This window comes from Pocillopora damicornis, chromosome 8 (genome assembly GCF_964200805.1).
Source record: "Pocillopora damicornis chromosome 8, jaPocDami1.2, whole genome shotgun sequence".
NCBI classification, from domain to species: Eukaryota; Metazoa; Cnidaria; class Anthozoa; order Scleractinia; family Pocilloporidae; genus Pocillopora; species Pocillopora damicornis.
This window is the reverse complement of record NC_142677.1, coordinates 3323844-3335118: the sequence shown is the minus strand read 5'-3', so window position 1 is coordinate 3335118 and position 11275 is coordinate 3323844. Positions and strand designations below refer to the sequence as shown.

Here is an 11275-nt window from a genome sequence, read left to right as displayed (position 1 = left end):
CATGAAATCGGTGGAAGATAAAGGCAGAGGAAATCTGACGTTTCTTTGATAATGACTTAAAAATCTCCTGGGAATGAGTACTCAGTCCACATGTGCACAAGAACAATAAAGAACAAAGCAAATCAGAAAAGCAAAACTGTTAACGAAAACTGACCGCTTACTACAGGGTAACCGCTTTGTACGGTCTCGCTTGATACAAGGTAGACTTAAGGAATAACAATTCAATTCCATAATGATCTTAAGCAAATGCTCTTTATCAAATTCGACTTCATGATTACAAGTACCTTGGATGGACAGAGAGACAAAGCTCAAAGAAGGAACTTTTTTCTATTCGTTGCCAACCCTTAAATCTTTTCCTAGTTTTATGTCTTTCTTGTTTAGTCGTCCCATTTTACCTTTTTCTTTGGTCGCATCAAACTAACATTTTGAAATATCCAGTAAAACTTAAAAAAGAAGTGTTGCTGATTATGTAAATATAGACTAATGTATTATATGCGCGAGAAAAAGTCAAGTGGGAACATACGCCAACGTAAGTGGAGCGAATCGATCAAAGAGCTGTATGTAATTCAGTTAAAAGAGCCTGTCACTTGCCCTTTAATGTTTTTTGGTTCAATACCTACTTGGTTGAAACTAAAGATGAAAACATCCAGAAAGGATACGTATATTAGAAAAAATTCGAACCTCTAAATGGTAAGAGATTCTGTTCAGACGCTAAGCTCTTTACAGATGACCTTCGCTAAATCAAAATATCGATAGAAATGTATCCGTTATACTGGAGCTTCACCCGAGTGATGTTAGTTTTATTAGCAGCTTACCTTGCCGTCTTAATGTTGCCTTATTGTGGGAGATAACCTAATTGTTCACGTTCGATCGAAATCGGTGCCCATCATCTCCATATTCAGCTATTCCAACTCTTTTTGGATTATGTTTCCTATTTAAACTTTTTTTATTAGTCCAATGAAACTTATATTTTGTGGCTTCCAAACAATAAACGCTCATTTCATAATCAGGAATTATTTTAATTTAAACACGAGAAGAGGTCAGGTGAAAAAACGTGCACATTGAAACGCAGGTCAGTCAAAGGCTACAGAAAACAGCTTAAAAGATCGTACACATTGTTTCTCTGGAAAAAAAATCATTGAACCTCACATCTGCCCTAATTTATTTCGTATGAAGATGCTAAATTTATTTGAATTAACGTAGCTAGAAGTTACATATCTAATGCAATATACCCATCATGCACCCCTAGAAAACATACAGAAATTTGATTTTAAAAATCTAGACGACGTCATCCACACCCTTTCAACAATGTCACTGCTGTAAATACTCAGTAACATTATCTCGCGATAATCCTCGCGAACTATTTCTCATTTACCGGTTAAATTTTTTCACGAGGTTGAAACACATCCTTTAATATATTTTAAAGCTTGCCTACATGGAATATACATGTTCGATCGGATCCACGGTAGGTACGCTCACGGATTGTCAAGTAGAGGGTAAAGAGTGCGGCAAATATCAACTCGTATTTGCGTAAGCAGAGAACGTTTCGGTGAAGCCATTTTTTTCGTTGAATTAAAAACAGCCACTCCGTTTCACCAGAGTATGCCGGTTTGCATCAAAAAAATTATGGCGGATAAACTTCCGAGTGCAGTTGTTTGTTGCTTCAAAGTATCGTTTACGATCAAATGGAAGAAAAATCGTCAAATATATTAACGGCAGCTATACTCAAAGATTATCGTTTGAAAAATATAGGGTGCGGCAAATATCAGCTTATATTTGTGACAACGGATTAGGTTTTCTCGGAGCCATTTCTTTCCTGGCTGAAAAAACTGCCTCGTCGTCTCACCCATCAGCTCTACGTGTATTTGATTCTGTCGGAAGACGGTCCTTTTTGTTTTGGTTTAACTCATTAATATTTTGATTGGTCATCTGCTTTTTTCTTTAAATGGAGTGAAGCGCAAATAATTAGGGGGTTTTTCGTTTTTCAACAGCCTCCTCGGACAGGCGACTCATCGCCCTTCCCCACCCCCTACCCCCCACCGTCCACTCCGACTCCAAATCAAATATGGCCGCCCGGATAAACGATGCGAGCTTTTAACGTTAGCTCGACTTAATAAGACACCTGCACTGCAAGCCATCATAAACCCCAATTCCAATTTTTCTTTTATTCGAACCGCTCAACAAAATGCTAGCTCTGTTCAAGAAATTTATCGTTTATACCAGTACTATAAATGAAATTAAACACATCTGAGAGAATATTAGCCATTAGTTAGCAAGTTATCATTCTATGTAAGAAAGAGATCATGCGCAAAGTATTTATTGCAAATGATTCTTAAAGGTTCATAGACAGTTTTATGCATTTCCAGCGTGATATCAAAGACCTTTGCATTAAAACAAATTTACGGATAATTTTTCAAAACCATTAACCGCAAGCTAAGCTTTCCTTTGATGTGATCAAGAAAGAAAAGAAACAAACGGAAGGAAAATCGGCCGGCTAGGATATTTATTTCGCTTATTTTCAACGGATCTATCTTAGTGAAAAAGATACGGTAATTTAGTATTATCAACTGAGTTGATAACGTAAATTGGCCACCGTAAAGACTACTGTGAGAAAAGTAACAAACGTACCCCCAGAAAAAGACTTTGGTGAGAAAGAGACTGGGGACGCAATCAATTTGGCTTTCTTAAACCATCGAAAAACTATCATTGAGACATTACGAGCATCGAATTGATGGCAAATGCGTTGATTTTATACATGTTAAAGCGATAAAAAACATATTAAGTTAAAAATGAAGCGATCATCGTCTTGATAACTGACATGCTGCCAGTATGCTAATCGCCCTAAAAAAGGAAGTGGCTGAAAAGGCGCTACCTGAAAGGCTCTTATTACAAATAAAACATTACAAGGAACAAGACATTGCTAGCCAACAGTTGTGCAACTTGTCTGTAGTTTTCAGGAAACGATGTAAATCCGACACACTTATTGGAATTACTTGGCCTCAAGCTTCAGGAAAAGCCAAACCATATTATAACTCGATACATGACCAAGTAGGCGTTAGCAAGAAAAGAATACGCGTAATAATAAGAGGGCCTTTAAAGGAACGTGCTACTACGCACAATCTTATCTCTCTTCAAACCCCATGAAAAAGAGTAATGATTTAAACTACTAGCACTTTTAATTTTAATCGCAATGAGTCTCTCGGAAGCAATCAACATCAGATGAAAGTAAGAAACAACAAGAATTACAATGAATGTGACAAAAAAATTTTAACTGTTTATTGTTACTGAGACCAAATAACAGGAAAATTCTCGTCGTTCTTTAGATTAGATTTTCACTGAAAAGAAAAACATGTATATCAATTTACTTGACATCTCTTTTGGTTTGACACCTCGGGTCTCTAGACAATAATTTGCATCGCAGCTTTGTCACTACCATTTATCTATAAATCTCTGTGAGTTTAAAGCTCGCTCGATAACCCCTAAGTTAGAACATGATATGTGAAGAGGCGATCGAGCGATTTCTACTTTTTGCTTAAAATTCTTAGTTGTACGAATTCTGTCTGGCCTTCTTACTATTTCGTGTGCTCTTTTCCTTGCATTCGCTTACTTCATAATTTATCGTGAAACACTGCGTCACCAAGAGAGGATAATAACGCAAAAACTGCCCCAGGTAGGAGCAGAAAGATTTACCAAAGAGGACAAGGCACTTAAAACAACTGTCTTTGTAGTTGGGGCTGTTATTGTTTACCTTCTTCCACTTTGCCTCTGTCTTATCGTCACAGCTACAGGCCTTTATGAGGGTCTGAATGGGGGTACTTCGATAACACTAAACACTTATTTTTTTAACTGTATAACATTAAACAGTTAATTTTCAGCCATTTTAACACTAACATTAAAAAATTCGTCGTAACATAATTTTTTTCCCATAAACAAACAAACCACATCCTAAAAGGGGAAATATCTATGTTGGGCCTATGTTTACTGTCTCAAAAAGGTTTTTTTGGCCATTTTCCAACAATTCAGGATTATTTCAAGACTTCCGAAGAGTGAGGAAGATATCCGAAAGCTGCCGAAGATTTCCGAAAGCTGTCGAAGATGTCTGAAGGCTGCCGAAGATGTCCGAACACTGCTGAAGATGTCCAAAGACTGCCGAAGATGTTCACTGAGACTGCCAAAGATGTCCACAGACTTATGACCGACGATATTTGAAGACTACCGCATATTTGGCTGGTATAACTCATAACAATTCTATTCTTAAAGCGCTTTTACAGCGAGGATTCACCAACCTGACCACTTAGAGAGAATATATTAGTAACAAATCAGATTACGATATTGAAATCAAACAGCCAATGGGATAGAACATCGAAATAAACAGTAAAATTAAGCAAATTTACGGATTGCCATCCGTTGTATGAATACCTCAGTATGATTGGTTGGCTTTGTGAGATGGTCCCAGTTGGTGTATCTGCACTGTAAACAAAAAGAGATAAATACGAAAATTACAAGGAAAATGAGAGTTAACATATATGAGTGTTTAAATTTGACTAGTAATGAATGCAATAACAGAATATTCTTTTACCAATAAGATCGGCTACAATGGTCAACAAAAATGACAGACATGTCACTCCATCCAAAAACATTTGATTATATTCCATATCTGAATAGTCGCGATTGTCCCAACTGTTTCTAATGATCAAGGCGGAAATGAGCGCGGGTGGTGCGACCAAATCTGCTGAACGTTATGTCTGTATCATTATCCGCATCGCTCTCCGAGTCGATGTCGAATTCATCCTGTTGTTTGGGGAGGTCTGTCACGTCACCAACTGCGACAACTCCGAGCATGCTTTCGTCAACGAAGGTGATTCTCGGTATTTCGTTTGTAGCTCGTGGAATATTTGTATCCTGATCGACTCGTTCTTCATTGTCTGTCCCTGGATCATCTGACGGCAGGGCTCCTGCTTTGTCTTTTGTTGATTCGCTTCTTACCGTCCTTGACAGGTCGATACCTGTCAACCAATTCCTTCATGGCTGCCTCAATGTTGGGGTCAACGTTATCAGCTGGAGGAGGTTTCATCAAATCTACGTCCCGTAACTCCACACTGGATTTAGGCACTGGATAATAAGACTTCTCAAGTGTCTTGAGCATACTGAAGAGCGGTGAAAGTCTCGTTTTTTAATTGGGAGACTGCATGAAGGTTCTCCACCTGAGTTGTTAGCAGCGTACGCAGGTCAATGTCACCAAGATAGTCCTCGTTTACATTCTTAACGTTATCTCGTAGCTGTTCCGTACCTCTTTCGAGAAGCACCAATGACTCCTGTGTTTTGCTGGAAATAGTTCCTTCAGGGCCATTTATTGTTGCCGTTTCTTTTCATTTTGCCTTACTTCAGCGACTGTCTTTAATATAAGCATTTACAGATGAAACATTGCACACAACATCTTGAAGAGATAATTGGACCGCGTAGATCGTATGTGCACCAATTCCAAAACTATCATAGAGACATTCGAGGTTGCGAGGAAAGGACACTTTGCCAGTAAGCCCCGAAGCTAGTTTGATTGTTTCAGCAGCTATATAGGAAACAAAAAAATTTTCTACAAGGAACAGATTGCATGAAATTGTGTAAATGAGCAGCTTTCTTCAGTTCCATCAACGGTTCCTTCATGGCCAGTACCCAACAAGGTCTCGACTGTTGCACTCAAGTGATTAAAGGTCTTAACCTTTTGATCTTTGTTGTCGGTGAAAACAATGTTGCCCTCATAACCATACAGCCTCCTGATTTTCTTACAAGAATCTGAAGAATTCCGCAAGAGTCGCTCAACATTGACAGAATCAAGGTTACAACCATATAACCCTCCAGCTGCGCTAGTTGCAGCCAAGTATGCTGATTGCCGCAGAACATAAAGAGATTCAACACTTGTCACGTCATTGGAGTAGTTTATCTGTCTCAGCCTACTTCCGATGATAGCCACTCCATTGTACTCTAACTCCAGCTGCATTATGCTTCTCTGCTCATCATCTGCACACAAGAGGATATCCTTACTTACCGCACAGATGGAAGTTGATTTATTTAAAGGTGGGTTAATCTGGACAATTTGTTTATACAGTTCTCGACTTGTGCAGCTAAAGATCTCAGATGTGTCGTCAACCGCTTCTGTAGAACTGGACCTGTACCCTCAAGTGACAATCTGAAACGACTAAGCTGCGAGAGCAAGTCAGCTCGCGATTTTAGGCGTCCGGGTTTGAAAAGTACTTCGCCTTTCAATTCAATGAAACGGATTGCTGATGAGCCTCTCTCTGCAACGAAGACTACGCCATTGGTAAAGCATAGGTCCCGCGCATCCTTGAATACTTCCCTCCGAACATTTACATCGACTGGTCGGTGTAAAAGCAGTTCTACGAGACTATCGAGAGTCGAAATCGTAGTCTAACGCCAGTACTTTGCCTTGGGGCCCAATTTAAAGTGCAATTGGTCTTTTGCAAACACTAATTTGGTTGGATTTCCAGAAGCGATACTTTTCAGGAACTATTGTGTGGATTACCAAACGTATCCCCTTAGGTACATCCAGTACCGAAGGTCTAGTAAGGCGCATTATCGGTTCCAAGGACAAGAGCATTTCAGCTTTGGCTCACTGTTCGTGAGTGATTTTCTTGATTTTCTTGCAGAATTTAAAAGAGCAGATAAAATTTGAAAATCCTTAAAAAAAACTTTGGGGTCTCCTTTCAAACACTAAACAGTATTTTTTTCAAGAACAGTAAACATTTAAAAAAATGGCCAATTTAACAGTAAACACTAAAAAATATGGACAAATAACACTAAACACTAAACCCCATTCAGACCCTCCGAAAAGACTGGATTTTCAACAACGATAAGGATAATAACAATGATATTGATATCCTCTGATACCACTTACAACCTTTTGAAAAGAACTTTAGCAATTACAATTTTTTTTAAAGGAAATTTAGCAGGTGCCTCCAGTTTTTCTAATTTTTGAAAACAAGACCACACTACAACGCTGGGAGAAGCGTTCCCTACTCATGGCGAAGAGTGCGGGGATTCTTCACGTTCCCTGTTAACCAGTACGAAGAAGATGCAGGAGATGGGGCCTGCAGTTTATCCTTCTGTTCCGAGAAGACTAAGATTGTCTAACCATTTACAAAAGTCATAGCAAAGGCAGCTCATTCTCCCCAGTCCTTTCAGGACTATGAGTGTTGGTCCGGTCCGGGGCCTGAACCCACGACCTACTGCACGGCAGTGCGGCGCTTAACAACCCAAGCAGACGGTGGTTTAACGACTATCACATCAGCGAAAAAAATTAAAAAGTAGGATGTTTATATCATAGTGCTATACTCCGGATTAATGAAAATGAAAACCGCAAAGATGTTTTATGAGGCCCAGTCTCAACTTGGCGTATAAATAGTGAAACAGCATAGCCACGAAATAGAAGCATGGATCATGAAATACACAATGATACACGATTTTCTGTTTCTAGTTCGATGAGCTCATATTCAGCTTCTTCAATACTGCTGGTGTTACCAAGTGCACCGTTTTGATACACGCTTGTGGAGCAAATCACATTTGAAAAGGAGTTAAGGTGAGGACAGAATAAGTTAACAGCGACCTAATGCAGTGAATGAGATAAACGGGTATTGACGAAAGATAGAAATAGAAATAATTTGAAACATGAGACAAAAGAATGAAAGAAATATCGATCTTATTCACTCGTCACGAACGCGGGATGGAAAGGGGAAGAGGAAAGAAAAACATTAACTTTCCTCTGAAGGACTCGAACCTTAGACCATCGGATTTTACGATCTGAAGTTCTCACGCATAGCTATAGACTTCTCGTTAATGAGCCACGAAGTACAGTGGATACATAAAGGATCATCCTGCATAGTGCTAAGATCATCAATGTCGAAAGTTTCATGTCTTAAAATACATAGTGAAAGAAAGGAAATTTCAAGCTCCTTCGTGACAAAGAAAAAAAAATCATTTTTAACCAACGACAAATTAGATACCAATGCTGACATGTTGATAAACATAATAGGCCTTGAGGAAGCTTATTTATCTTCCCATGAGGGATCTACGAAGCTGCAGCATTTCTGATTCCAGTATCATTTGCGTCACTTGTCTGTATGAACTATTACACAGAATTCAATTCTTTTTAAAGGAAATAGTTCTTGTAATAAGAAATTACTGTATTACAATGTCCGAAATTGAATTGGTTTTCCGGCGAGCTGACTTTCGGTGCAATGGATCTCTGTATTCGATGTTCTTATTTAAAAACTGTTTTTTAATTAAAATTTACAAAAAATATCTTTTGAATAAAAAGGATGATACATGTCGGTCCATGGATTCGAATTTATCTGCTTACATCGAATCATCACTTTGAAGGTGCAAAAGATGTCATGAACACTCGATGGTAAAATTCGTATCCACGCGCGGTTATCTAATAACTCTTATGCATGTGTATTACTAAACAAGAGAAAGCTTTAGAAGGCTGTACATCGGCCCACTTTCCCAATAAAATTTCTTTAGTTAACCTCTTCGAGTTTGTTCTCAATAGACAAATACATGTATGAGAAAAACCAAGTGATAAAGAAGAGCATGCTTTACCGGCTTACTTTTCTGAAGGATGGGTAAACCATGAACCCTTGTCACCCTCAGCACGATGGTTTTTTTTTGTTATCAGAGCATTCACAAGTTTTAACCTTTTTCGGTCCTGGCTTTCCTTTGCTTTGCTTTATGCATTTTTTTCTCAATAACTCAAGGGGTTTTTATATTCTCACTTGATATTTTGTAAAGCGTAACCCAGGTGTAAAAGGGATTTTGGAAAGTCTCTCGACCTTTAATGTAAACCGAATAGACTTGATTTGGTTATGACCAAGCTACAGCTAAAACTCCTAATAGCTCGCACATTTTAAAACAAACAAAATGCACAGATAAACTTTCTTGAAGGGCGATTGTAAACAAAGTTGATTTAAGATAGGATCTCCCGGTGAAACTTGTAATATTTTGGAAAACGCAAGCCAGGTGTAAAGGGAGTTTGGAAACCCTCTCGACCTAAACTCAAACAGATGAACTTGTGGTAATAGCCAAGCTACAGCCCAGACTCCCAACAGCTTGTACACAAACAAAATGCACAGATATTAAACTTTTCTAGTTGGTTGAAACTTCCCCGAAAAGTGCTGAAAAGCGCATAAGAGCACACTAAAAGGAAAAATGCGCTTTATAAATTCATCATTATCATCATCAATTAAACCTTAATTGGTAGCCGCTTTGCATTAGCTCTCTATTGTTTATTTTCAGTTCTTCCACAAGTTCAAATTTCCTTGATTATCACAATTTTTGTTCCCAGCTAAATGACAAATTAAGTCCATTTCATCAATACGTTTATACCTTAATAGTGATAAATTACCTCGCACCACCAATCATTCTCTCCTTTTCAGGAGCCAGAGCTTGTGTCGAACTTTGCTTGTATAAAGAAGCGAGGAGCTGGTTGCGTACGGGATTGGCCGTATCCTTTAAGGAATGTTTCAAACGTGATACGAGATAAATGCGAGTAATATTTCAAGAAAAATCAATACGTTCCAGAGAGATTCTTCTATACATAATGCAAGCGATGTTCTCTTACACTGCACTGAGCAGTTTAAAGAAGCTAAAATATTCTCAAGGAGTTCTTTCGATTATGTTACGAAACTTTCCTCAAAATTAAAGAAGAGGCCAGATTAACTAATTCGCAGAGTTTGTGCTGAAGGCCCCTAGTTTTTGTCTTCAGACGCGCATCACCTAGACACCTGAGCCTAAACTAATAAATGCGCTTCAGAACTGGTTAACTCTCTCGAATAACTTGAAATAAAATCTCAACAAGAAGCCCACGTTCGAAATATCATTCAATTTTTAAGGTTCTATCCAATACTCTCAACTTTTTTAAAAATACACCTTTCCATTGCATTTTCGTAAATTCAATCATGATTTATCTATCCTTGACACGTTTTAAGATTGAAAACAATAACCAACGTCTGTTTCAATTAATAAGCAAATCTAATGCTGAACTGGAAGTCATGACAAACATTTATGCCAATCACGGATGTACTTATTGTGGTCTTGGGCAGTTCAAGAGAGCAATAAAGTACCACCAACGTCATTTAGAAATTGCTAAAGAGATGGGAGACAAGGCCAGAGAGGGAGTCAGTTATGAGAATCTCGGCAACGCTTGTCAAGGTCTAGGGCAGTTCAAAACAGCAATTGAGTACCATCAACGACACCTAGAAATCGCGAAAGAAGTGGGAGACAAGACCGGAGAGGGAAGAAGTTATAGCAATCTCGGCAACACTTATCAAGGTCTAAGACAGTTCAAAACAGCGATCGAGTACCATCAACGTCATCTAGACATTGTTAAAAAGGTGAGAGACAAGGCGAGAGAGGGAAAAAGCAATGGCAATCTCGGCAAAGCTTATCAAGGTCTAGGACAGTTCAAAACAGCAATCGAGTACCATCAACGTCATCTAGAAATTGCTAAAGAAGTGGGAGACAAGGTTGAAGAGGGTATCAGTTATGGCGGTCTCGGCAACGCTTATCAAGGTCTACTAAAGTTTAAAACAGCAATCGAGTACCATCAACGTCCTTTAGAAATTGCTAAAGAAAAAGGAGACAAGGTTGAAGAGGGAAAAAGTTATGATAGTCTCGGCAACGCTTTTCAAGGAGTAGGACAGCTCAAAACAGCAATCGAGTACCATCAACGTCATCTAGAAATTTCTAAAGAGGTGGGAGACAAGGCGGGAGAGGGAACAAGTTATGGAAATCTCGGAAACGCTTATCAAGGTCTTGGACAGTTCATAACAGCAATGGAGTGTCACAAACGTCACCTAAAAATATTCAAAGAAGTGGGAGACAAGACTGGAGAGGCGTGCGCATTATGCTTCCTTGGTATCATTTTTGAGTGCCAAGGAAGTCTTTAGAAAGCCTTTTCTTGCTATCACTCGAGTGTAGAGGTGTATGATGGTATCAGGGCCAGTCTTCAACCTGACGATGAGTGGAAACTTTGTTTTCGTAATCAGCACGAAAGAGCATACAAAGGCTTGTGGCGTGTAAATCTCAGTCAAGGTAAAATTGTTAAGGCTCGTCTTGCCGCAGAAAAAGGTTGTACTCAAGCTCTGAGAGATCTCATGGACACAAATATTACCCTGGAAGTTCTTCAACGTATAGAGCTTCGTGCGTTTTCTCTGAGTTGTGTTCCATTAGATACAATTTTCATGGCTGTGAGTGGACCGTGCGT

The 11275-nt window shown here is 38.9% G+C and overlaps 1 pseudogene; it reads right to left on the bottom strand.

The window, feature by feature from the left end:
* Positions 1-4698: 4698 nt before the first annotated feature.
* On the bottom strand, positions 4699-5995 carry LOC149040967 (uncharacterized; annotated as a pseudogene).
* Between the last annotated feature and the right edge of the window lie 5280 nt (positions 5996-11275).